The 27789-nt window shown below is 44.4% G+C and overlaps 1 protein-coding gene across 2 annotated transcripts in view; it reads right to left on the reverse strand.

Moving 5' to 3' along the window:
- The window catches only part of SLC6A1 (solute carrier family 6 member 1), a 74963-nt gene that overhangs the window by 33563 nt on the left and 13611 nt on the right, over positions 1–27789 (reverse strand). The window contains exon 1 of one of the 2 annotated variants that reach the window (XM_054640119.2): positions 20250–20480. The exons of the other annotated variant lie outside the window; for it this stretch is intronic. The gene's annotated coding sequence lies outside the window, so the exon portion shown is untranslated. Of the gene's footprint in view, positions 1–20249; positions 20481–27789 lie in introns of those variants that run through there. 2 annotated transcript variants of the gene reach the window in all.

The raw sequence follows: 27789 nt of genomic DNA on the forward strand, positions 1-27789 counted from the left end.
AGATCCAGCTGTGGGGGAAGATCCAGCTGTGGGGCTGCCAGAGCCAGCTCTGAGGGGACAATTCCTGAGGCAATTCCTGCTGTGGGCAGCCTCAGGCCAGAGGAGCCAGGCAGGAGGGAAGTTGAGACTTTGAGCACCAACTTTTCCAAGGCAGGAGCCACTGGAGTGGGGAGACAGAGTTGGGGTCAACCAATGGGTGGGACAAAGCTGGGAAGGAGCAGCAGAAGAGGCCAATGGATTTCCCTGTGTCCCTCTGTCCAAGACAGGAAGGTGTTGGGAGGTGACAGAACTGTCATGGACTCGTTGAGGCTGGAAAAGCCCTGGGAGATCCTCACACCCACCCCTGCCCAACGCAGCCCTGCCAAGCCCACCGTGCACCTCTGTCCCCACATCTGCACAGCTCTTAAATCCCTTCAGGGCAGGTGGCTCAGACACTTTCCTGGGCAGCCTCTTCCAGTGCATGGCAACCTTTCTGGTTATGAAATTTTCCCAAATCTCCAATCTAAATCTGCCCTGGAGCAGCTTGAGGCCATTTTCCTCCTCCTGTCCCTGTTCCCAGCCCAACCCTCCTGGCTGTCCCCTCCTGTCAGGAGCTGTGCAGAGCCACAAGGTCCCCCCTGAGCCTCCTTTTCTCCAGGCTCAGCCCCTTCCCAGCCCCCTCAGCCCCTTCCCAGCTCCATTCCCTGCCCTGGACCCCTCCAGGTCCCTCTTGTGAGGGGCCCCAGACTGACCCCAGGGTTTGGGGTGGTGCCTCAGCAGGGCCAGCTCAGGGGACAATCCCTGCCCTGCTCCTGTGGCCTCACCATTCCTGCCCCAGCCCAGGTGCCCTTGGCCTCCTGCACCCCTGGGCACCCCTGGGCACCCCTGGGCTCGTGTCCAGCCACTGTCCCCAGCACCCCCAGGTCCCTCCCTGCCAGACAATTTCTATTCAGGCTCTAAGACAGTCCATGAAAGCTCCTCTGCTTGCTCCCAGTTCCAGCCACCCCTAAGGAAACAAATTTCATCTCTGGCCACACAGCAGAGCCTGCATGTGAGGGAAAGAAAGAAAATAGTTTCCTAAAAATAGCCCCTCTTGCCTCTCCTTAAAGAGTAGCAGCCTTCCTATAGCACTCGTCTGGCTCTCATGGGACGCACAAATTGCCACAGAAATCCAAAGAAATCACAAGGATGTCACATTTAACTGTGCCTTGGAAACAGGCCCACCACCCCCAGGAAGGAAAAGCTTTGTCTTCCAATCTTGATGTTCAAGGAGAAAATAAAGATGAAACCCCAAAGCCACAAAACATCACCAGAACTGTCCAAATTTCTGTGGTATGCAGGCATTCCTGAGGAGGCATCTGTGCTACTGAGAGCCCAAAGAACAGGGATTTATTCCTCAAATCCAGTTCAGTGATGAGATTTATCATTTTCTGTAGCTCTCCTGGTACAACATTCCCTCTTAATGTAAAGATACAAAGGTCTAACCTGCAGAGAGAGCTTGTCTCTTACACAGTGCTGCAATCAAGGACATATCCTGGTTAGATCCTTAAATAAATATTAATCACTTAATCCTCAAAAAACCCCAAAGTTTCATATTTCTAAAGAATTTACTAGCAAATGTGTAGTTGTGCAATTATAAGGGATTCTGTAATCAGTCTGGAAACAAAATGCTGTAATATTGAAGAAAAAAACACACTAAAATTAAAGAAAAGAGAAGCAAAAAAGAAATGCAAGAAGCAAAATCATGGGAAGTGCTGGCCACATAGCCCATAGCAAGGTTATTTCTGAAATACAATGGATTTTGTTCTTTTTGTTAACATCAGGGTCAGGATCCAGCAAAACACACTTAAAGCACAAGTGCAAAATTAACCTGACAATCTTGGGAGTCTGCATGAGGCCCATTGCAAAATCTACAATATTTTCCTGCAAGCATGGAGTGATGTGTAAGATTTGTTGTAAGATTTTTGTTTAAAATAGATGATAGATGCTGGAAGGAGAAGCTTTTTCCACTCATCGTGGAATGAAATCAAAACTAACTGCTAACCAGTCCCTGGCAAAGATTTTACAGTGATCAACACCAATTCCTAATCCATCCCTGTAGCTCTAACAAGGCTGGGGGTGGTCACAAACTATTCTGAGTATTTTTCCTCAGCCCACATTAGCACCATCTGCTCCTACTACTTCATATTTACACACCACAACATTTTGGGCCCAACTTCAGAGAGATTTCCAGCAATTTACAACAGAACCAAATGGCTCTGGGGTACCTGCTTGCTTTGGTGATTCCCACCTTCTGGAATGGTGTTTCCTTTGCTGTTTGCACTGTTGTCTTTGTCACAATTTCCATTTTTAGCTTCTAGACTGATTAAATATAATAAATAAATAGAAATAAGGGTAATAAAAGTTAGTAAGTATAATGAAATAGAATAATCACCATCTACTGCAACCACAGAGTCACTTCCAGCTCCCACACAGTGAATAGGATGTGCTTTAGGAAAGCAAGGACAGCATTCCCATATTTATTTGGACTCCTGGTTGTACTCCCATCCTTCTGAAGTTTAATGGAGCAGGGTGATAATACAAGTTACTGCTGCATAAAATGGGTTTGCTCATTGTTCTTTACATAGATTGGGTGTCATTCTTTAGCCCTAGTTGGTGTTAATTGTTGTTGTGCAGACCCCAAGGCCTTCCCTGAGAGCCCACACTGGTTTGCAGGGTAGAAAATACAACACAGAGAGGCTCAAAAAATGACAAAGCTGGTGCCTAGAAAATACAACATCTGGGAATGAGGGAGAGGCTCAACAAAGGACACAAGTGGTGCCAGTCAGCATTGGGGTGGATGCTCCAACAGGTTCCAGTATCCCTCTGCTGACACCCAGGAAATAACCCAACATTGCTGGTCCATGCTGGCCACAGAAACAAAGCCAAATTCAGTGGGAAAATGGATTTACTGCCCTGTGCTGAACTGCAGAAATTAAAGATCCTCACCCACACCACAGGTACCCCCAGTCACAAGATTTGCTTCCCTTCTCCCATCCCCTTGCCTGGGAGGAGATGAGGCTGATGAGGAGCCCACCCATCCCTTTCTCCTGCTGTTCTGCACCTTTTTTTTTGTCCTCTTTGGAGTTTGTGCCCGGGGGAGCTGCAGTGGGCAGGAGTTGGGCAGTTGTGACTTCCTGCCTTGGGGGCATTGAGCTCCTGGGGCCCAGGGAGCTGCACAAAGCCCGTCCTTGGAGCCACACCAATGCAGGAAGCCAGCCCAGAAAAAGGGAGCAGCAAGTGCTCACAAAGGCAAAGTCATTTGCCCAAGCAGGAGGCTGGAGCAGAATTTAGAGCAGAGTTTCTTTGCGTGCCAGTGCAATCCCTTAACCTTCAATAATAACGCTGCTACACTCTCCTCACGGCCTCTTTTCATCTCCAGCATGTACAAATGGCTAAATATGAAAGACTTTTTGCCTCCTGGAAGCAAATAAAGGCGAATGAAAGCACATAAAAGCTCCAGCAAGGATCACAGTCTCTGGGGAAAAAAAAATAAATAAAAATCTCAGTGTAAGTAATTGAGGGTTATGGTGTTTGTGAGGCCTCCAGGATGAGGTGAGAGATGAGAATCTGACTCCATGTTCTCAGAAGGCTGATATATTATTATATTATATCATATATATTTTAATATTATATTATATTATATTATATTATATTATATTATATTATATTATATTATATTATATTATATTATATTATATTATATTATATTATATTATATTATATTATATTATATTATATTATATTATACTATATTATATTATGCTGTACTAAAACTATACTAAAGAAAGAGAAGGATACAGACAGAAGGCTTAACAAGAATGATAATGAAAAGACTCCTGACTCCTCAGAGTCTGACACAGCTGGCAGTGATTGGTCATTAATTAAAAACAATTCACATGTTTGGATAAACAATCTCCAGACCACATTCTAGAGCAGCAAAATATGGAGAAGCTGAGGCTTCTCATCTTCCCAGGAGAAGAAATCCTGCAGAGGGATTTTTCAGAAAATGTGACAGTGACAGAGGGTGGCGTTTGTTATTTAATTTTTTACCAATCCCTAAGCTCTGTGCCATTTCTCCTCCCAAAGAAGAGAATGCCCTGAGGTGCCAGAGCCAAATTTGCTGTCAGGCAGAGTTCCATGAGGGAAAAGAGATGGAGAAGGTGGTGCTGCTGCCCTGAATCTGCTCTGCCAGTGCCTAAATCTGCCAGAGCCAGCCCTGGGCACTCTGCAGTGATGTTGGGACCCAGGACATCCCTCTGGCTGCCCTGGAGGACTCCAGACCCTGGCAGGGGGCTCAGAGACCTTGGCATGGAGTTAAAAACACCTGTGCCTTTGATTTTAGTCCATGGAAACAATTCCCAGCTTTGTGTGAAGAGTTACAAGGCACAAGAGTTTGAGTAGAATGATAGTGAATTTATCACAGGGTGAAAATGTTGAATTTTGGGGGTTTAGAATGGGGGTTCAAGAGGCAAGATGGAGGAATCTGGGTGTGCTGTCCTTCCTCTTCTTGTCCTCCATCTTCTGCTGTGATGGTGGCACTTTTGGATTGGTTTAGGGCAGAGACAGACTGTCTCACATAGGTGATGGGTATTGGAAAATTATTGTAAATAAAGTACACGTGGTTATTAGTATAAAAAGCCAACACCAGCCCAAGGGTGGTGGTCACTGTGCCTCAACCCAAGCTGCTGGACAGATCTCAGCAGGTCAGAGAAAGAATGGAATGGAAAAGGAAAATAAACAGTCTTGAGAAGCAGAACCAGTGAATCTCAACTTCTCCTTTGGTTGTGGGGCTGGGAACAAAGAGATTTTCTGACACCTCAGGAGCCAACACAGGCACAGAATCCCGACAGCACCAGGGCTCAGCCGTGGCTTTGGAAGCCTGTGAGAACCAACACACTGTCCAAATTATTTGGAGGTGCCACATCCCCAAAGTAAAACATTTCCTTTGGTGAAAACACGATGTGAAAACAGATATCCAACACTCTGCCTGCCTTCTGTATGAGCTGCTCAGGCCCCCGGGGTTTGGGTTTGTTTGGAGGCTGGAGGCAGCTCCCATCTGTTACTGTGCCATTTTTTGAGTGTTATTGTTTTGGGTGAGAGTAGGTGGAACCACATGTCAGAATGCAGCAGAAGGAACATCACTGCAGCCTGAATTTCTCATATTTAAAGGAAACACTGACTATTGATCAGCAGCCTGTGAATGACTCCTGCTTTCTGTCAGCCCCCATGCCACACACAAGAGCCCAGTGTTGATGGGGAGCAGCAGCCAAGGCAACACTGAATGCTTTCACCAAGATTCCAAGGCCAAAATCCACTGAATCTGACCCAAACACCCAGATTTGCACCAAATGCTTGGTGCTCCTCAGCCTCTGATTTCCCACATAGCTCCCAGTGCCCAAGCAGGCCAAATTTAGACCAGACATTGTCTTAAAATGGGTCTCCAATCTGAAAAGGCTGCTGGGTCCTCAGGGCACCTTCACCATTGTGGGGGTGAGGGGGAGAGAGAGAAATAAAGTTTTAACAGTGTTCAAAATTCTCCTCATTAGATTTAAAAAAATATTACCCAGGTTTCAATTTCATGCTTAAGAATGAAGCCACAAGGAGAAGAAAAATAATTTCTGTAAAGTGATGCTGGAGAAAAATTAGAGCTTTGAAGATCACTTCAAACTCAAGTAGAGCTTCAAAATCATCGATAAAACCAACAGAATTTGGGCCGCAAAAATGCAACATTTTTGTTCTGGATGCTCTCCCTTGTGCTTCTCCTGCCACCTCCAGTGAGTGCTTCAGATTTTGGGGATATTTGAGTTTCTCTTAAACCTGAAAAAGCTGTCTGGAAGTGCCAGGGCCGAGTTATTGTTCAGGGGATGACATCTTGGCACATCTGAGATCAGATTTTGTCTGTGTGACTGGGCAAGTCACTTTGGGTGACATCCAGAGGGGGAAGCTGTCTGCAGCTCCCAGAGCCACCCAGCAGGCAGGATCCACAGAGCTCCAGCATCAGACTGAGGGCTGGAAACACATTCTGACAAACAGAACCACATTATTCCCCTTTTTTAGAGGCTGGCTGTGCCACCTTCGTGCAAGTCGAGCTTCTTTCACTTTCCATCATTTTGTTGGAATTTTGTTGGAATTTATTTTTATTTTATTTTTCCTCCCCCCCAACTCCCACAAAACTCCTTGTGCAATTTTAGCCCAGCTCAAGGCCTGCACTTCCCCAAGCCTGGAGGAGAGGAGGCAGCTCTGGCAGATGCTGTTTCCTGGTTTACAAAGCCTCTCACTGGCAACAGCAGCTGCCAGCACTGCTCATCCAAAGGATTCTAATTTTGGGGCTTCCTCTACGTTTTAGCTCGTGGCTTCTTTGAAACAGCCCTGTTTTCTGCATAAGAAAAGACTTCACATTTGTGATTCTTACATGCAGTTATCATACAGAGCAAAGCAAACGAAAAAAGGCTGCAGGCACATGCACATGTTAATGCAGTTAAGACCCTTGGCAGGAGAAATTGCAAAAATCAGACCATTTTGGAGGGGGTGCAGGAGAGAGAAGAAAAGCCCTGAATCTGAGGTTACCCTTTTCAGATATAGCTCCAAGCTAAAGCCACATTTTCTATCTGTTCTGTTTTCTTTGATCCTCAAACCTCAATCCAAACCTTCAGGTTTAAATGGGATTTCAGTCTGAACTAAAAGCAGTTTAAATGGAAACAAGAAATTCTTTTCCCCCTCACCCCTCCTGTCAAATCAGGAATTTGAAGCTGCAATATTGAGGTACTTTGCAAATCTATAAAACTTTCTGCCTTGAAGTGATAAGGACAAACAATCAGGGCCCTCACACTGAGGGTAGGAGATAAATAGAATAATTCGGGTTTTTTTTTTTTCAGTTGACAAAAAAAGGAAACATAAAAGCAATAAAAGTAAAAAGCCGAATAGAAATTCGAGCATTTTGCAAGGGGTCAGTGGATGAAAAGCAGTCCTTGCTGGTTTGGGCTGATGGCTCAATTGCATGACAATGCCAGCAGGGCAAGGCTTCACGCCTGTCCAGGAGGATTTCCAGCCTCCCTCAAGACAAGCACTGGGGTCAGGGTCTGTTCTGAACCCTTGGCATGGCTCTGAAGGGAGCACAAACGCGTTTGGGGGGATTTTGGAGCCCTGAATCTCAGCCCTAATTCCCGGAACAACAACTCAGCAGCACCTCAGATCAACTTCCTGGAACTAATTGGCCTTTGGGAGATGCAAACCTGAATTCTCACGTGGCAGGAAGGCTCTGCTGGGCTTTGGGGCTCCACTTTGGCTTTGTAGGGTGGCGCTGAGGTCTGGCTGCAGCCCCTGCCCTCATTTCCCTGCAGCTCTCTGGAATGGCAAACCCTGGGTGAGGGGACTTGGGATCCCTTCCTGGAGGGGTCCTTTGCTCCAGGGCAGTCAGATATTTAATTAATTAATTTATTTAATATTTTATATAAAACTTATTTATTTATTCTTTTATTTATAGTTTTATTTATTTTATACATTCATTACATTTATTTCTATTTTATTTATAAGGTTAAAAGTGCACCTAGGTGGTTTTTACCTGACTGCACTGATGGTTTAAATAGGTTTATTTTGAATATATTGAAGTATCATACAAAGATTTTCAGTGTGGAGGACATGCATTGAAAAACAACAGCAGAATTTTGGTTTTACCTGTCTGGAGCTTTCTAGCTGCAAAGAAGGTTTGAAGCTTTGCTGCTTTGGTCAAAATAAATCTATTGAACAATCTCCTCAGGCATGCCTTCAGTATCCACTAACAACTCTCCTTGCTTGGGAGAGTATATATTACAAATACCTGCCTCTCCCAGCAAGTCAGTAATTTCAAATATAAGACAAAATATCCACTTTGCTGGCTGCAGTGTAAACACAGAGTAACAATTTCCTGCCTCATGAAGGAATTGGTTTGTGGGGTTTTTTTTGTTTTGTTTTGTTTTTTTGTTGTTTGTTTGGTTGGTTTGGGGTTTTTTTGTTTGTTTTGTTTTTTTGGGTTTTTTTGTGGGTTATTTACTTTATTTTATTTTATATTTTATTTTCTATTTTATTTTATTTTCTATTTTATTTTATTTTCTATTTTATTTTTTATTTTGTTTTATATTTTATTTAATATTTTATTTTATATTTTATTATATTTTATTTTATTTTCAGCATTTTATTTTATTTTCAGCATATTACCAGCAGCCCTCCATGCAGCAGCAGTGACATTGCTCAGAGCTGCCAACCCTCTGAAGGGTCAGGGAGCCCCACAACACCAAGTGCTGGCTCCTGCTGTGGCTCCAAGCCTGCTGCTCTTATCACACCCAGAGATAAGGCACCAGCAGGGCTTCCAGGAGAACTCAGGACAATCTGGCAGCAAAGGTTCCTTCTGAGAGCCACTGTCAGCATCTGGGACAATTTCCCCTTGGTCTGTGCTGCAGAAGAAGGGCTTGGAGCTCTGGAACTGCTCTGCCAGGGATGCTGAGGCCACACTGGAACAGAATGAATTCCCTGGGATTTCAGGAGCCCAGAGCAGCAGCAGGAGGAGGATGAAAGCAGGTCCCAGCCAGAACAGGGCCCCTGGGTGAGTTCAGGGCCAGGTGAGCTCCTGGGCAGAGCAGAGGTCCCTGGGGAGCCCTGCTGGTGACATGGCAAGTCCTGTCCAAAGTGTTAAATCCTCACTCTTTTACCCCCTGATCATCTCTGTTCTAAGGGGACAGCTGCTCATTCAAAGGCAGAAATTGAATTATTTACTCCCAGCCACTACAGAACACATTTTCCTTGATCTCTAGGGCATATTTTTCACTGTGATGCCTTAGGAGGCAAACACCTTCCTCAAGGAGGGAGTTATTTTCCCCCACACCATTTGTTTGAATAATAAACCACTTGAGCAAAAATATGACACATGGGAGTTATGATTTTTTTTTCCCCTGGAGGAGATTAGGTTAAGCTTGCCTTTTTTCCAGAGGTACACAGTTCATCAGCAAGCAGTTCAAGGAGGAAAAATGTGTTTTCATATTGGGTAAGAGTGCACACAGTGCTTGCCTTGCTCTCAAAATGGATGAGTCTGCAGCAAGCTGCAGGACTGACAGCTTTATTTTCATCTGCCTGCCCTGATAGAGCATATCAGGAAACATTTTTTCAGATCCACACTTGAGGATTTGAACATTCCTACTGAGACCACTTTAATCTCATTTGACTCTATAGAAAAAAAAAAAAAGCCCACTCATATATGCATTTAGTTATATCAGATAAAACCTTTTTTGCTGCAGTTTGGTGGGTTTTTTCCCTCCCCTTTTTTTGGGAGCTGCTTTTTCTCCCCCTCAGACTTTCACAGCCTTCCAATTGCAAGGTTTGTGGCACTTGCCAAGGGTGAGGGAATCTAATTTGCTAATTCAATCATCATTTGCAAACTAATGACTGTGAGCATGGATAAAACCAACATTAAAATATCTGAAAGAGCAGCCATGGTGGGGAATACATTCTCAGAGTAAACAAAACCACCTTGCAACTGAAGCATTTACAGCCTGAGCATATTTCTGCTCCAGGAATTCAGTCTCTTCCTGGACAGCAGCTCCATTCTTAATGAAATTAGCAGTAATAAAACCAGAAATCAAAACCTTCTCCACAGCTGGGCTTCTCCAAGAACTCCAGCTGGACTGACTTTTGGGTTAAGGCAGCACAACAGGAAGAGAAATAAACCCCCTGCTTCTCAATCAGTGCTTCAGAGTCACCCAAGAAATGACATTTCTCAGTGCTTCTCTTTAGAATTCCTCAAGCTCTCTAAATTCCAGCTCAGAGTAAAGCACATATGTATGAAAATAAACAAAAAACCCAGTGTGAACCATCAGCAACATTCAGTTCTCTCTGTTGACATTGCTTTGGGCCAGATCTGTAGTTGATAATCAGCAAAAATTCATTTTCCTGAAGCCTACCTGGAAATTCTACCTTTACCCACCTGTAAAATCTGCCTGAGCTGGCAGAAAGGATCCTCACTTTGAAAAAGGAATGTACAAATACCCCAGGGCGCACACCCCTGCCATTCAGGTGTTACAAATGACCCCTAATCTCAGTGAGTCCAAATTAGATTATTGTGCCAGAGTTTCTCCAGTGGAGAAGAGAGCCCTCAGGCCATCACAGATGCAATAATAAATTAATTTATTTGAGAAAACAGCCTGAAAATGGGGATTTTTTTTTTTTTTGGACAATCAGGAAAATGTGTCTTCTCAGCTGCTTTTGGATAATAGATGAGACATGTTATTTATCAGCAGGCATCCAGTGATATTTAGGATGGATTAGCAGCTATTCCTTTGCTGCCATGCTGTAGTACATGTTCTACTGCATGCTTTTCTCTTCATGGATTTCACTTTATCCCAGCCCAGGGGCTCCTTGGGATCCATGCATTCCACTTCCATCAGCACCTCAGGACTGCCCAGACAACCTTTCCAGGCAGGAGTGGATTTCCAGGTAAATCCATGGAGCAGATCTTAGAAAAACATGTATTTTCACCCTGGAACAAATTAGGGAGGCATTTGATCTTGCATGATGCCTGTGAGTTCTCTCAGCAGCAGCAATTCCTTCCTGCCAGGGTGTTAGAGCAGCTTTCAGAGGGCAAAAATCAATGGAGGAACATTTGTCTGTTTTACAGCAAAGGCAGAAAAAAGAAAGGTGAAATGGCCACCACCATCTGACAGGAGCTGATTGAACTGGAATGGGAACCTGGTCCAACATTCAAATATCTGAAACAGCAGCTGTAGTGGGCAATACATTCTCAGAGTAAACAAAACCACCTTGCAACTGAAGCATTTAGACCCTGAGCATATTTCTGGGGTCTCTTTCTGCTTCAGGAATTCAGTCTCTGGCTCTAGAGCACAAAGTTTTCCACATTTCCACAAATTTTTCCCCACCCAAGAGGCTCTGGAGGATCAGGTGGCTGCAATCACCTCCAAGAGCAGCCTCTTCCCACCCAGAGCTGCTGTGGAGGGGAACATCCAAGTTTCCAAAGGTCACCATGAACTTCAAAAGAGCAGCTGACACAATGCCTGTCTTCCCCTCTCAAAATCAGAGTGCAAATGAGTCCCAAAGGACTCATCTCACCAGTCCCCACCTTTTGGAATGAGCATCTCAGCAGCAATTGGGTATCCAGCTCCCTGGGGAGATTTTAGCATCTGAACCCTGACTGTCTGTGCCATAAACAACTTCCCTCTTCACCTGTGGGGTTTGATCCAAAGAGGGGCAGGCTGGAAATAAGCTAAAAATCAAAGCAGTGCATGGAAAAGCTTTGCAGAGAATAAACCTGGAAGGCCCTTGCTATTCCCAGCTCCAAAACAGGTTTCAAATGCAAAGCAAAAAGAGCCTCCATTTATTACCAACCACCATTTCTGCTTTTCTACATTTTATTGTACATATTTGATTGAAAATACTTCAGAGCAGACTGAAAGCAGGATAAAATTCTTCCCAGAGAAGCCCCAGAGTGCTGGTGGGCAGATCCCACAGAATCAGCACCAAGCAGAGCATTCCAGCAGCCAGGCAGTTAAAAAGGCTCAGAAAATGCCAGCTCAGCTGCCACACACAGCCCTGTTGAACAAGCTCATCAAATTACCCACTGGAGCATTTCCAGTGACTTGCTGAGCTGGGGGATTTGCTTGGCTACGCTGCCACAGGGAATTTCAGCCCCATTTGTATTTCCACAGCCTGTGGGATCTGTTGTCCCAGGGAATTTCAGCCCCATTTGTGGATCTGTTGTCCCAAGGAATTTCAGCCCCATTTGTATTTCCACAGCCTGTGGGATCTGTGGGCTCAGTGAATTTCAGCCCCATTTGTGGATCTGTTGCCACAGTGAATTTCAGCCCCATTTGTGTGACCACAGCCTGTGGGCCCAGTGAATTTCAGCCCCATTTGTGGATCTGAGGGCCCAGTGAATTTCAGCCCCATTTGTGGATCTGTTGCCACAGTGAATTTCAGCCCCATTTGTGGATCTGCTGGCCGAGGGAATTTCAGTCCCATTTGTATTTCCACAGCTTGTGGGATCTGTTGGCACAGGGAATTTCAGCCCCGTTTGTGGATCTGTTGTCACAGTGATTTTCAGTCCCATTTGTGGATCTGTTTCCACAGGGAATTTCAGCCCCATTTGTATTTCCACAGCTTGTGGGATCTGTTGGCACAGGGAATTTCAGCCCCATTTGTGGATCTGTTGTCACAGTGATTTTCAGCCCCATTTGTGGATCTGTTGTCCCAGGGAATTTCAGCCCCATTTTATTTCCACAGCCTGTGGGATCTGTGGGCCCAGGGAATTTCAGGCCCATTTGTGGGCCCCACCTGTGGGATGTGTTTGCCCAGGGAATTTCAACCCCATTTGTGCACCCACAGCCTGTGGGATCTGTGGGCCCAGAGAATTTCAGCCCCATTTGTATTTCCACAGCCTGTGGGATCTGTGGGCTCAGTGAATTTCAGCCCCATTTGTGGATCTGTTGCCACAGGGAATTTCAGCCCCATTTGTATTTCAACAGCCTGTGGGCCCAGTGAATTTCAGCCCCATTTATGAGTCACAGCCTGTGGGATCTGTTGGCCCAGGGAATTTCAGCCCCATTTGTGGATCTGTGGGCCCAGTGAATTTCAGCCCCGTTTGTACTTCCACAGCCTGTGGGATCTGTGGGCCCAGTGAATTTCGGCCCCATTTATGAGTCACAGCCTGTGGGATCTGAGGGCCCAGGGAATTTCTGCCCTATTTGTGGGCCACACCTGTGGGATGTGTTTGCCCAGGGAATTTCAACCCCATTTCTGTGACCACAGCCTGTGGGATCTGTGGGCCCAGAGAATTTCAGCCCCATTTGTATTTCCACAGCCTGTGGGATTCTTTGGCCAAGGGGATTACAGCCCCGTTTGTATTTTCACAGCCTGTGGGATCTGTGGGCCCAGAGAATTTCAGCCCCATTTGTACTTCCACAGCCTGTGGGATCTGTGGGCCCAGGAAATTTCAGCCCCATTTGTACTTCCACAGCCTGTGGGATCTGTGGGCCCAGAGAATTTCAGCCCCATTTTATTTCCACAGCCTGTGGGCCCAGTGAATTTCAGCCCCATTTATGGGTCACAGCCTGTGGGACCTGTGGGGCCAGGGAACTTCAGCCCCATTTGTGGATCTGTTGCAGGGAATTTCAGCCCCGTTTGTATTTCCACAGCCTGTGGGATGTGTTGGCACAGGGAATTTCAGCCCCATCTGCATGGCCACAGCCTGTGGGATCTGCTCCCTCCATGGATATTGGCCAGTTCATCATCACAGGGCTGTGGTGTGAAATAATTCAGTGCAGGGATGGGGGACCCAGCTGGAAAATGCCAGAGCAGTGCAGGGATATGCTGAGGCAAGGGAAGGGAACCTGCCCAACCTGCAGGGAGCAGGAGAGACCAAGCTTTGCCCAGGGAGATGCTGCTGAGGACATCACTGCTCCTTCCTCACCTTTCCAGCTGCCCTGCCTCTGAGAAGTGGCTGCCACAGCAGAAAGGGGGAAGGAGAGGGGACTCTCTAAAATAACCACCCCTCTAATCTCAGGAGTGTGATTATGGACCACTCTTTAATCTAAAAGGTCCATCCTGTGCTCTCTTTCTCAGGCCTCAAGTATCTGAAATGTCTCTGAATTACCCTTCTCCTAAGGGCAGACTGCTTTTCCAAGAAGCTTTCCAATCAAGAAAGAGATATATTAATATTTTTCTTTATTTTATATTAATATTTTTCTTTATTTTATATTAATATTTTTCTTTATTTTTCTTCTCCCTTCTGGCCCTTTTGCCATGCAGAAATGGCACATTTTTGCATGCCAGGCTCTGACATGCTTACTGAAAAGCACCTCCCAGAGGACTGAAAATTAAGATGACCACCACACTGTATCACTGATCTCAGCTACCAAAATACAATGTTTGGGGGGCTAAAGCCCTTCAAACCCCAAAAATCCCAGCCAGTTCTTACTCACAAACAGACCTGCTTGCTGTCTGTTGAAAATGTAGCTCCTGGGTTGGTTTGACTGTGCTTCACAAGCCTGACAAGTGTTCCACACATTTTGTGTCACTTCTTAAATGTCTCCATCCACTTGCTGATGGGACCAATTTGTTTGCCCAGACCCAGAAGTGGGAATTCTTTGCTGCCATCTGATAAAGCAGCAGACAGCTCCAGCTCAAAACCTTTTTTGATTTCAGTATGAAACTAAACAAGTGAAAAAAACAAGCAAAATTTCTTTTTCCAAATGGGCTTTATATTTAACTTTCAATTATATTAACTGTGCCATAAAAGTGGATGTACTACTGTAATTATACACTCAAAAAAGGCTGCTTAAAATCTGAAATGATTGCACTGTTTCATTGCCTGGCTGCTTTAGAATATTTCCTTTTCCAAACATCTCCTACCCTCAGTCCAAGGGAAATGTTAAAGGTGACAGGATCACTCTGAGCCCTGAATTTTCCTCAGAAATTTGCACTTTCAGGTTCTACAAAGCCAAGAGGAGCTTAATTGCCTGCAACTGCAATTCCAGCCACTGCAAATCATATACAGCTCTCCCATGAAAGCATTAAAGAGCTAAGACTTAATTAGCATCCCTGATTAAATAGCAATTCATACAGCCATTATATCTTCCAGTGCTCTGGAAAAGCAGAGAAGGGAAAAAAACAAAACCACACTCACTCATCATCTCAATGAAAAAATTCACCTCTACCCACTTTCTCCAAACTTCATCCTGGGAAATGTTCATTATTTACCATGCAAAGGGCACTGCCAGGCACACTTTGAAGGCTCCCAGGCAGAGTTTTTGTCAGCAAACTCCACCTGTGTGAGAGGTCAGAGAGCCCCTGTGCCAGCCTGGAAAAGGCAGGGCAAGCCCAAGGGCAGCTCAGGGAGAGCAGCATGAGAAGGCTCCCCCAGCCAGTTGTGTTCCTGGGGAGGAAAGGGGCTCCCAGCACTGAAACCCCCAGTGCTGAGGGAAGTCTCCAGAACAGGCTTTGCTCACACTCCGCTCTGTCACCACATTTCTCTTCGCAGAGAAAAGCAAGGCACAATTCTTCCCAAGAAATTTCTGGGATTCACATTCTCTGAAGCTCAGAGAAAGGAAAAACAGTTCTTATCTCACTTACTGCTCCTGTGTTGCTCACAAGCAGAATGCATTGTGGAAGATTGTTTGCCTGAAAGGAATTAATAATTAGATTCTGGTGTGAGTGTTGTGATTCATTGGCCAATTGAATCCATCTAAGCCAAGGTGTCACTTCCCAAGAATATATTCCTGGCATTCACATTCTCTGAAGCTCAGAGAAAGGAAAAACCATTCTTGTCTCATTTATTGCTCCTGTGTTGTTCACAAGTGGAATGCATTGTGCAAGATTCTTTACCTGAAGAGAAATGGTAATTGGATTCTGATGTGTTTTGATTCACTGACCAATTAAATCCAGGTGTGTGTGTGTGTGTCAGGACTGTTGGCTGACAGTCACAAGATTCTGGGCAGTCGAGTGTTTGGCAGATTCAGTGTAGATGTAATGTAACATAGTATAGAATAATATAGTATAATAAAGGAATTAATTAGCCTTCTGATAAGATGGAGTCCTCCTCATCATTGCTCCTGGATGTTGGGCAAAAATATTTCCTCTACTGCTCCTCTTCTGCCCTGCTTGCATATCACCATTTCAAGCACAGCATGGGAGAGAGGATCAGCTCCTTCCTGGGACAGCTGGGATGGCAATGCTTCACCCCCCTTGCTCTTGGGAAGTGATGGAAAAAGGGGAGCAAGAGCAATACTGGGAGGCAGAGGCACATCCAGGGACACCCTCTTTGTGTTGGGATAGCACAGCCAGGGGTGGCTCTATGCTGGACTAAGATCTCGTGTTTTGAGGTGGAGGAAATCCCTTGGATTAGGAATTTCCAGGCCTGAATATAATTATTCCCCACTTAGTTCTGCCCAAAAGGTGCTGCCTTGTCCCTGTTTCTTGCTGGATTTGGGAAGATGTCCAGACAAAGAGGAGCAGCATCTGTTGCAGTTTTTACCAAGTGGATCATGCAGCACCAATAATTCCTGCTCCCCTGGCTGTGCCATCCAGGCTGGAAGGATCGTTTCAGCCCCTTGTGAATCTCATAAACCAAGCAGCAAAAATGTACAAGAAGCAGTGATGGGACAACAGCAACAAAGAAGTAAGGAAAGGGAGCAAAAGTAAATTTGCACCACATGTGCAATTACCATCACAAAACAACATTTTACCAGGACAGGTGCAGGATTAACAGCACTGCTCCTCTACTACAGCAGCCTCTCAGTTTTCACATTAGGAAATGATCACAAATCATGGATGATTTGTGGCTTTTAATGACAAGGCACAGGGTCAAGAACTGATTTGGGCTCCTACCACACTGCTCCAGGGGAGCACATTGAGATTTTTGGTAGCTTGGTAGACAAATGGAGAATTGCACTGCAGCAATATTCCTTCCCTCAGCCAAACTGGAAATCTTGGCTACATGAAAGAAGTCTGTGATGAGGATAAATAAACTGTCACAAGACAAGACTCCAATAAATTAGCCAGACAGACAGAACAAAGACAAATGGGATATAAGAGGAGAGGGAGTTGCTGTATTTAGTGTCTGAAATGTCATTTGGATGCTGCTCACTGCTAATGTGCCTCCTGGGCCTTGCAGAGTCCTTCTCCATTGGCCTTCAGAGAGCCAGAGGTCAAATTTACATAGAATAATCTGAATACTTGCTCAGATTTGAACATTCCCTGCTTCCTGCTGAAAACATTCTCCAGTAACTTGCTGGAACAAATGTGTTCTCACAGAGCTGAGCAGTCCCTCAATGCACCCCACACTCCTGTGCCTCCTCTGGCATTCCCCATTCCTGCCTCCAGTCCATCCCACCCTATTCCCTTTCCAGAGCTCTTGGAGCAGTGCTTTTCCCCTCCTTTTTTCCATCACTCCCAAATCTCACCCAGCTCTCTGATGCCAATACCCGAGGCACCGTTTGCCCCCTGATGCTGCACAGCCCGGTTCACCCATGGCTCTCGTATCTGCAGCTCAGCCACTGGCTCCTGCTGAGGGAACAGCCAGGATTTCTGGATTTGCACAGCCCCAAAGAACTCAAGGCCATCCCTGAACACACAAAGCATCTCAGAGATGAGTGTGGAGCAGTTTCAGCTGTTTGCACTGTAATACATGACTGCTCAGTTGAGGAAAAGCTTGGAACAACATATGGTCCCAATTACCTCTGTCCTCCTGCAACCAATACTTCTCTTTTCCAGATACAATTTATCTGTGCTGCTTGGCAGCTCAGCTGGCTCCCCTTCTTCTCCTGAGGAACACAACCACATGCAGATCTATTTATACACCAGGCAAATGATTTCTGCAGCCATATTTGCCCAATAAAACCAGCCTCATGTCCCATCCAAAAGGTGAGAATCATGATCTGTGACTGTGAAAGATGCCTTGGCACTTTCTGGAAAGTAAATCCACAGTCCTGGCACAGTGTCAGCTTTGTAATTGTATTCTGTGGACCTGTGGTATCTCTTTCCTACCAAATAGCTGATGAATTCCACCTCAGAAGTGACTGGGAGTCAGTCCCAGGTTCCAGGAAGCTGTTAAGTCAAAGAACAAACTTCATAATGAGCAACACAATTATAAGCCTTATTTTTTATTTTTTTTTCTCATGGATCTGTCCTTACAGGTATTTTTTATGCTCTTTTTCAGCTCCCACAATCCACTCACAATAGCTGGGCTCAATAGGACTCACAGGAGGAAATCTCTTCCTCATTTTGTGTTTGAAACGCTGGTCAGAACCCCAGGGGAATACAAATGGCACAAAACCTCATTTCCCTCACTCCCTACAGCAGCAGCTTGGGAGGGTTCAGTTACTCCCCATTTAAAACTTTCCAGCCTTGGCTGAAGGGAGAGTCCCACAGCCACACGGGTGACAGTGCCAAATACTGACAAACAGATCTGAAAGGGAGTAAAATGTGTTTTGGAATAATGAATTCAGGTTTGTTTCCCCTTGCACTGGTTTTATAAGGTGCATTGTTGTATTTAGGAGCAAAAGTAAACCAAAATAATTTGATTTGCAAAAAGCCAATTGCAAACCAGCTTTTTCTAGGTAAAAAAAAAATCCCTCCACACATGAAAACTGCTACAGAATTCCCCACAAATGCCAAATGTCTTTCTATCCAATGCCTTAGGGTTCATTTAATTCATACAATTTGAAAATGAGCACAACATGCTATCACTTAAAAAAACCAAATACCCAAGCCCAGCATTATTATGAGGCACCATATTTATTGCACACCAATGGAACATCCTTGCTCAGCTTATCCACAAAAAGCCCCAAAGGTGGGAATTTTGTAGCCCAGATCTGCAAGCTCAGGCAGAATGAAAGAGAAGAGGTGTTTGGAGCATCTCCCATTCTCTGTTTTGGAATAATGAATTCAGGTTTGTTTCCCCTTGCACTGGTTTTATAAGGTGCATTGTTGCATTTAGAAGCAAAAGTAAACAAAAAAAATTGATTTGCAAAAAGCCAATTGCAAACCAGCTTTTTCTAGGTAAGAAAAAAATCCCTCCACACATGAAAACTGCTACAGAATTCCCCACAAATACAAAATGTCTTTCTATCCAATGCCTTAGGGTTCATTTAATTCATACAATTTGAAAATGAGCACAACATGCTATCACTTAAAAAACCCAGAAACCCAAGCCCAGCATTATTATGAGGCACCATATTTATTGTACACCAATGGAACATCCTTGCTCAGCTTATCCACATCCACAAAAAGCCCCAAAGGTGGGAATTTTGCTGCCCAGCTCTGCAAGCTGAGGCAGAATGTGGAAGAGAAGAGGTGTTTGGAGCATCTCCCATTCTCTGTTTTGGAATAATGAATTCAGGTTTGTTTCCCCTTGCACTGGTTTTATAAGGTGCATTGTTTAGGAGCAAAAGTAAACCAAAAAAAAATTGATTTGCAAAAAGCCAATTGCCAACCAGCTTTTTCTAGGTAAGAGAAAAGTCCTTCCACACATGAAAACTGCTACAGAATTCCCCACCAATACCAAATGTCTTTCTATCCAATGCCTTAGGGTTCATTTAATTCATACAATTTGAAAATGGGCACAACATGCTATCACTTAAAAAAACCCAGAAACCCAAGCCCAGCATTATTATGAGGCACCATATTTATTGTACACCAATGGAACATCCTTGCTCAGCTTATCCACATCCACAAAAAGCCCCAAAGATGGGAATTTTGCTGCCCAGCTCTGCAAGCTGAGGCAGAATGTGGAAGAGAAGAGGTGTTTGGAGCATCTCCCATTCTGTCACCACCCCCCAGGCTGCACACTTGTCACAGTGCCATGTGCTGCCAGGTACCCAGCAATTTGTTGCAAAGCAGAGAGCTGGATGCTCAGTAACCCTCCTGAACTAATTTTTCTCACTCTCTGGAAACAATTTTCTAGGCCATCTATCTGGGAATGTCACCTTCCTAATGGGAAGAAATAACTGCTGCCTCCTCAAGCTCCTGGAGAACACAGCTGAGCTTTACTTTTCTTTTTATTAACAATCTACAGCAGTGATGGCACAGGAAAAAATGAAAAAATGTATTTTATTCAAACTTTAATCAACACTTGATGAGAATTACATGCTTTCCCTCTTTAAATGTAGCTCTGTGGCCTTTTTTTTTTCTTTATACTGTAACTGATAAGTTTTGCTTTAAACTGGTAAGATTGATGCTTGAAATCAAGTTTAACACAGCTGAATAGCAGGAGGAAAACTTTGAGCCATGCTTCCATGAGATACCTGCCAGGGAGGAGATGGTTCCATTATTGGAAATGTCTTTTTATTTGCCTCACTACAAATGCTTCCATTAAAAAAAGCAAAACATAAAAAAAGCTGAGATGTTCCCAACTGGTTGAAGGTTTCACAGCACCTGGGAGAACCCCAGTGAGCACTGAACTCTTCTAGTCCAGTGACTGGGAACATTGAGAGAAATACTCAAAATATGATCTTACTTCAATGAATTTTTAAAATAAAACTGAAAAGATCATATTTTTGAAAAAAAATGCTGAGCCTAATGCAAGACCAGTGAGCAGCACTGCCCTGCTCCTCATGCACAGCTCCTGGAGGAGAGATACAGGAATGGGGAGGAGAGAAGAAAATTCCCTTCCACTCCCTCCACTACCCCTGGCTCTTGGCTGGGAAGAGAAGGAAGAAGTAGGGAGCAGGCAGAATATTAGATATATTCCTTACCTGCCACAGAGATTCCCAAGGCAGCTCCTCATTCACAAGAGACCAAACCACCTCTCTGCCCCATCAACAACGAGTTCCCAGAACCCTGCCCTGACTCCTTTTCCAAATGATTTTTCTAGACAGTTCCCCAGGGGCTCATCCACCTCCCAAGCAGAGGTAAAGCTGTTTCCCCACAGCAGCACCAGGCTCTGGAAGGTTCCCTGCCCCTTTTATCCCAGGATTTCAAGCTGGGAACACTGTGCTCTCACAGAGCTGCCTCCTTTCTAAAGGAGCTGGAAGTGTTCCTCAGGCTCTGGTCCCGGGAGTGCATTCACCCCTCGGTGCTGGGAGCCCGTCCCTCTCCCCTCAGGAGGTGTGAAAAATGAGTATTTTATCATTGGTTTTTAAACAAATATTAAAATGAATATTATATGTGTTGTGTTAGAAAGTTATGCCATTATAATTTTAAGTAGTGTGTTAAATATAGTTTTAGGTTATAACATAATGTTAAACATAATGTTAAAATAGAAACTATGCTATGTAAGATACTTTCTTTAAAAGAGAGGACTTGCACCAGATAGCAGCCACCCAAATCTTTCAGAGAAAGAGAATTTATTGCTCCATTATCAGGAGAGAAAGGAACTTCTTCCTGCCTCCATCAGCCCTGGAGACGCTGTCAGAGTTCAGAGGAAGAAGCTGACACTGCCCAGACAGAATCCTGTGTTTGAATGGAATTTATGCATCATGGATGAGGTGTATGAATATGCAACAGGTTATTGTTTTTAAGGGTTAATCCTCTATTAATGTGTGTCCTTTTTCAGGCTTATTTTGCCCAGAAAAAGGTACCCGGACTGTCCATAACTCTTTGTTTCTATTGTCTCATATTGTCCTAATCCAAATTGTCCAAATTATTATTACTCTAATTGCATTACTATTTTTATAACCATTTTATTACTATCAGACTTTTAAAATTCCAAAAACAAGCGATTGGTGTTTTTCAGAGGAGGGAAGTTCTGAAGGACTGGAAGCCAAATGCTGCTGCCATTGCTGGGGCCCTCAGAGGCCCCAGCTGAGGGGAGGCCCCACGGCTCCTCTGGCCCCAGGAGTGGGAGCTGGGGGAACAGAAGCTCTTTTTGGGAATGCCCATTCACCTGGGGAAGGGAAGTGTTCAAAAGGCTGAGGACTGCCCCAAAATGTGAAAAATGCCAATCACTTGTTTTTAAAATTTAAAAAGTTTGAGAGTAATAAAATGGTTATAAAAATAGTAATATAATTAGAGTAATAAAAATTTGGACAATTGGGATTTAGGACAATAAAAGACAATAAAAACAAGGAATTATGGACAGTTCAGGTACCTTTTTCTGAGCAAAATAAGCCTGAAAAAGGGGCCCATATTAACAGAGGATTAACCCTTAAAAACCTTAATAACCTGTTGCATATTCATACACCTCATCCATGATGGATAAATTCCATTCAAACACAGGATTCTGTCTGGGCAGTGTCAGCTTCTTCCTCTGAATCCTGACAGTGTCTTCAGGGCTGATGGAGGCAGGAAGAAGTTCCTTTCTCCTGATAATGGAGCAATAAATTCTCTTTCTCTGAAAGATTTGGGTGTCCTGTGGCTGCTATCTCACTGCAAGTCCTCTCTTTAACAAAAATATCTTACATAGCATAGTTTCTATTTTAACATTCTGTTATAACCTAAAACTATATTTACCACACTACTTAAGAAAATTATAATGGCATAACTTTGTAACACAACACATATAATATTCATTTTAATATTTGCAAAAAGCCAATCATAAAATGTGCATTTTTCACACAAAACAAGTCCTGACCTAAATAATGGATGGGTTTTGTCTGCTGAGGCGTGAGCAGATACTACTCCTCTGCTTTAAGTGAGCAGGCCCAGCGCCAAAGCTATCAATGGAATTATATCTGCTTATGCTGCTGGGAAGTTCTGCTCTTTGCACAGCACTCACTGAGGTGTAAAATGAGGACTTAATGTTACTTGCTTGGACTCATTTCAAAAGCAATTGCTGCACCTGTTCATACCAAGGCACAAAGTTCTTTTATTTTTTTGCCAGAGCCCAACACCGCAAAACCTGGATTGAAATAATAACACTGTCTTTTATATTAATCCACATTTCTTTATTCTTTACTAATAACCTCCTTTCCAAAATGCATTTTGCCCCAAGAAATCAAAATAAAAATCTGTTTCTGCCTATTAGACAATAAGCAATTCCTTGGCTCTCCAGAAGAGCAGAAATCTTTCTGTATTGCACAATATTGAGTTGCAACAACACACCCCAGCTCCTCTGGAGCTTCATCTTCCAGGTATTAACCAGGCAAACGGGACTCCTCAAGAATAATGCACATTATAGTTAATTCCATACCCTCTGAGCTCAATAAAATAACAAAACAAGTCGGATTTCTCCACAGAAAAATCTCAGTTCTTATCTGCACGGCACAGATTGAGCGAAGAGTTCTCCCCAGTGATTGAGTCTAAAGCAGCAATGGAGCTGCTCCAAATACCCTGCCAGACTGCAGGGATTGTGCACACGGGGGCCTTGGCTCTGGAAAGCTGTGAAGATCCTCAGCCTCCACTGGGAGCCCGTGTCGCTTTGAAGGAAAATGGAATTTCACTAAAGGGAGAGGATTTTAACCTAAACAAACAAACAGCACACCACGGTATAAAGTTATTACAGTGAGGAGAGAAATCTTCATTGCCCTGTAGCTACAAACATTTGTGTGCCTGGAGGGAACAGAGAAAGTGAGGGATGTGCAGAATTTATTGATTTATTGCCATTTGCCTGTGAGCCAGTGAAATGCAGCCAAACAGCCAAACCCACAGGCTCCTGTATGAACCTGGTGACCTCCAGAGGCTCTTCCCAAATTTTCTATGAGGTGCACCCTGAATTTTGGGGATGTCCATCACCTCTAATGGTGGCCCAGAGATCCTGGGAGAAGCCAGGCCCATGGAGGCAGCTGCTGTGGATGAAGCTTTCCATAAATCCTCCAACCTTTTAAAATATATCCATTTATTTATTTATAGAGCAAATAGGCTCCAAATACTGTTTCTTCCTGGTGTAAACACTGGCTGAAGTGCCTCCCACCAGGAGAGGCTGCATTCAGATATCCCCAATTTTGCCCTCCCATCATTCCCATCTTCAAACCAGGGCCTTTATATTTGGTTATCAACACAAGTATCAAACTCTCCCAATAATCCTGAGGGGATAGCAACACTCAGGGCAAAGCTGGCATGTTGCTGAAGAGGGCAAAACCTTGTCACCCTTCAGTGGGGCCAATGGTATTTGCAGATTTTCATAGTGCTCTGCTTCTTCAGGTTTGTTCAGGATAAGAGAACTTGTGCAAAATTCACAGCAATTCACTGCCTGCCTCAATGAGGAAGCTGAGGAAAGTTGGGTTCTCTTGAGCTGTGGAAGCACTGGTGGATATCAAGTGATAAAATTAGATAGAGAGAAAAAAACAACTGTGGGAGCATTATTGTTTTAAAACATTACATGGGTAATATCACATAGCATATATTTAGATGTAATTCAGAATGTGTTGATCAACAATCATCACTGGATTAAAGAGTGGTGCTGAATGTTTCAGAAGTACACACATGTGAATTTCAGTGAGATTGAGGCATCTGTCTTCCTTAGACTCCTCAGAAAAATTAAAATACCCTATGCTGACTGATTAATGCCTACTTTGGGTCAGAAATACCAGGTTTAATTATGGTCTCATGGTCAGCTCAGACTAGGGAGGGAAAGATGTGGATGGGGCAGGAGAGGGGTTACAGCTGCCAAACACATCCACAAATGGCACCACCACTTGTGGATGTGTTTGGCACCATTTTTAAGACCCACGGGACCAGAGCTGGGAGCCTTTTATTAGCCAAGAAATTCCCATTTCTGGGAGTGCTCCCCACAAGACAGCACTGCACCTTGTGTAACTCAGCTGCTGAGCACAAACCCTGTGTGTGCCTCTCCCAGCATCCCATCTTTGTTATGCACCACATCCCCCGGTGCTTTCAGCAGCTCTCTGCAGGGCTCATCACAGGAGATGACAAAGTGTCAGCTCCCAGCTCCCCCTGAAGACCTCCCCTCGCTGGGAAGGTGCCAATCCGAGATGCCACAAGCCCAGGCACGCTCGTGTTCTATCACATGTCAGGAGCCAGAAACAACAGCCTGGAGGGTGCCTTCCCCCCCTCCTCTCCTGTAAACAAAGGAACTCTTTGTTGCTGGAGTATCAGAGCTGCAGGAAAGCTGTGAGTCCTGACTGCTACACAGAGAACTGCTGCTCCTGCTAAGCACAGCTCCTGCAAACAAACCCTGCTGCTGCTGCTGCTGGAGGCATTGATGTGCAAGGCACTTCAGGCACCCTCACACACAGCTCATTCTGGGTATTTCAGAGTGATTCCAGCGATGGGACTTCACTCTGCTTTTAAGGAAGATGCCACCATTACACAAACAAAATACAGAGCCTTGGTTTAAATTGGGTGGAGGTTATTTTAATTTCAATATATTTTAATTTCAATATATATATTTCAATAATATTTTAATTAATGCTTAATTAATTAAATTTAATTAATTTAATTAAATAAATTTAATAAAATTAAATAAACAAATATTATTTCTTTATTATACTTAATAAATATATTATACTATAACTTATTTATTATAAATTATTTAACAATAATTTAATAACATTTAATTTAAATGTTCCAGAACTGGAAGCATTTTGTGGAAGCAGTGGTGACATTAAGTAGCTGGGACTGAATTAAAACTGTAAGGAGAATAAATGGAAGCAACATTCTTTTGTGATTCCCATCCTCCAGAGAGAACAATGACCAATTCAGCCTTCCTGGGGAAAAATAAGGACCTTCCCACACAAAAAGTCACAGCAGCCCAGCTGCCACCCAGTCCACATTTTATGCTCCCCATCACCATCTAAAAGCACAGAACTGCATTGTCCACTGCTGGAAGGGTATCCAGGCCAGTGGAGCTATGGCTTTCTGCAAAGACCCCCTTTCTCTCTCTTCCAGCTGCCCAAATTCCACTCCAAGAGCTTCCTCTCATCCCCAGCAGCTGTGTGCAAAGCCTCCATCTTGCAGGCAGGAGAAAAAACTGCTGTGCCACAAACATCCCAGCTCAGAACAGAGCTTAGAACAACCCCTTGCCACCAATTCATACACAAACACAGCAAATGCCTTCACAAAAATAATAAACAGGCAAAGCATTGTGATCCTAACCAGCCCAAGGCAGCAGGAAAGCCAAGGGGATGTGGCAGATCCACAGACTGGTTTCCCACAGAAACCATCCCAGAAAATCAGGGATAACACAAGCCCATGAATGGATGGCACCCATGGAAATGCCCTTCCAGCAGCCCTGATAACAGAAGGAGCTGCAGACAGACATTTCTATTTCTTTCACACACGAGGCAGGCTGCCACAGGGGCCAGGTGCTGAGCACAGTAATCTCTCCTGTCCCAGAGCTGCTTCCTAAACAACAATTCTTAGGGGTTTTGCTCTTTGCCTGGCTTGGTTGGGGTTTTTCAGGTGGTTAAAGCATTCTGCACAGTTTTTTGGTTTTTTTTTTGCTTGTTTATGCTCCTAATCCAGAAGCAAGCATTGAGCAGACTGAGGTGTTGCAAGTTGAGGTTGTTCTGTGCTGCTGTTCCAACTCTTGAGCTGCAAACTCTTCTCTTGGACCCAGCTCCCAAACCCTGCACGTGCTGGGGAGGGATGAATTGAGTGCAGCAGAACTTCTTGTTACCCAAAATTAGCAGACCAAGTGGAATAAAATGGTGCATGAGGGGCAAAATTGCCCAGGCTTTGGCTCCTTGGCCATTCTTTCATCCCAAAGGATGCAAGAGGGAGCAACTGCTCCTCCAGGAGCCAGCAGCAAATATTTCTGCACTGCTGCTGCCAAGAGCCTCCTGGGAGCAGGCAGGGAGGGTGGCCTTGATGGTTCCCATCTGCTTCCCAGGGAGGATAATTCTGAGCTCCCTCACTGGGGCCATTCCTGTGCAGAGTTCATGATTCCTGTGCCTTCTGTCCCCGAGGGAAGTGCTACTGACACATCTCTGGGCAATTCTCCCTCAGTCTGCACACCTTGGTCACCCCCAGGGAGAAACCTGACCAGAAACCTGCTCAGAAACCTGCCCACTCTTATTCTGCTTGCTTTACTCTCTGTTTATCCTCACCAGCGTGGTTTTCAGATGGAGGAAGCAGCTAATTTTGACATGAGCTCAATTGTGGCCAAAATTAAGCTACACAAGCTTTGGAGAGAGTCAGAATACAAAGAATTTCATGCAACATCTGTAAAAAGGCAGATTATTGCCCTGCCCCTCCATCTCACCTCTACCATCAGCACATCTATAAATGAAAATAATTCACCTGTGGCCACAACACACCTGGATTTTAACCACCAGGTACTCACATATTTACCTGCCATGCCTCAGGCACCTCTCAGCAATCCTTTTTTTAAGCTCTTGAAGCAAATCCCCACACAAGCAGCTCTGTCCTTGCAATGCAATTCTGTTGAGGTTTTCTACAACTTCAAAAATAGTGGCCAAATGAAAATGTAGTGGTGTCATGACAGGCAAAGCAATCTCTTGAGGGGTTTGCTCAGCAAGTGTGTGTTCCTTAAAATAAAACAGCTTTTGTGTTGCTCAGAAGACAAGGCAGCAAGTTCTTACATAAAGAACAAAAGAAACTAAATGGGGTTGCCTTTCTACCACTGTCAGTGCTGGCACAGATGTGAGCTGAACATAATAGTGTGCACGGTTTTATTTAAAATAGACTTAAAAAAATTATCCAGGAAATTTTGGGACATATTTAAAGGCCTATTTAAGCATTTTCCAGGTGCATATTTGTCTGTTACTAAACCATTTTGTGAAGATATACAGGCTCCTGTAAAATAAAAGACATTCTTGGAGAATTCTCATTTGAACCTTCCCCAAGATATTACCTCCATCAGTTAGCCATTTATTTTTATGTAATCTGCATAAAGACAGGAGCAGGCTCTCGTGCTGCAGCTCATTTTCCATATGACAAAGGTATAAAGCTGTAATAAATCCCAGCAGTCACAGCTCAGCTCCCTTCTGTGGGAGGAATCACACTGAGACAAATCCAAATGTTCCACGGCCTCTCCAAATTGCTTTCTATGGATGTCCTTGAGCACCTCCACTTCTTTATTATTTCCATCAAACCCAATTTCCACTGGGACTACCCCAGCAGTTGATCATCACTCTATAAACCTGTCAAGTGCCTTGGAGACCCCTGGCAACAGCTTTTGTCACTCCAGTGCCTCCTTGGAAACTCTTGTTGTGTAAAAGCAGAGCCGTCCTCGTGCTCAGGGGAAATTGATATCCTCAGAGTTGCTGAACGCAAAAGTGGGGAAGAATCTTCCCCACAGCCCTGCCTGGGTTTGGGAAGCACAGCCATCCATGAAGATGCAATCCTACCACGCCTCCATGCAAAGCTGCCTCCTCTGGAAGGCTGCTGGGAGCACTTCAAAGGGAATTCTGAGTGATAACCCACAGCCAGCCC

The sequence above is a fragment of the Agelaius phoeniceus genome, chromosome 11, assembly GCF_051311805.1.
Source record: "Agelaius phoeniceus isolate bAgePho1 chromosome 11, bAgePho1.hap1, whole genome shotgun sequence".
Classification (NCBI taxonomy): Eukaryota; Metazoa; Chordata; class Aves; order Passeriformes; family Icteridae; genus Agelaius; species Agelaius phoeniceus.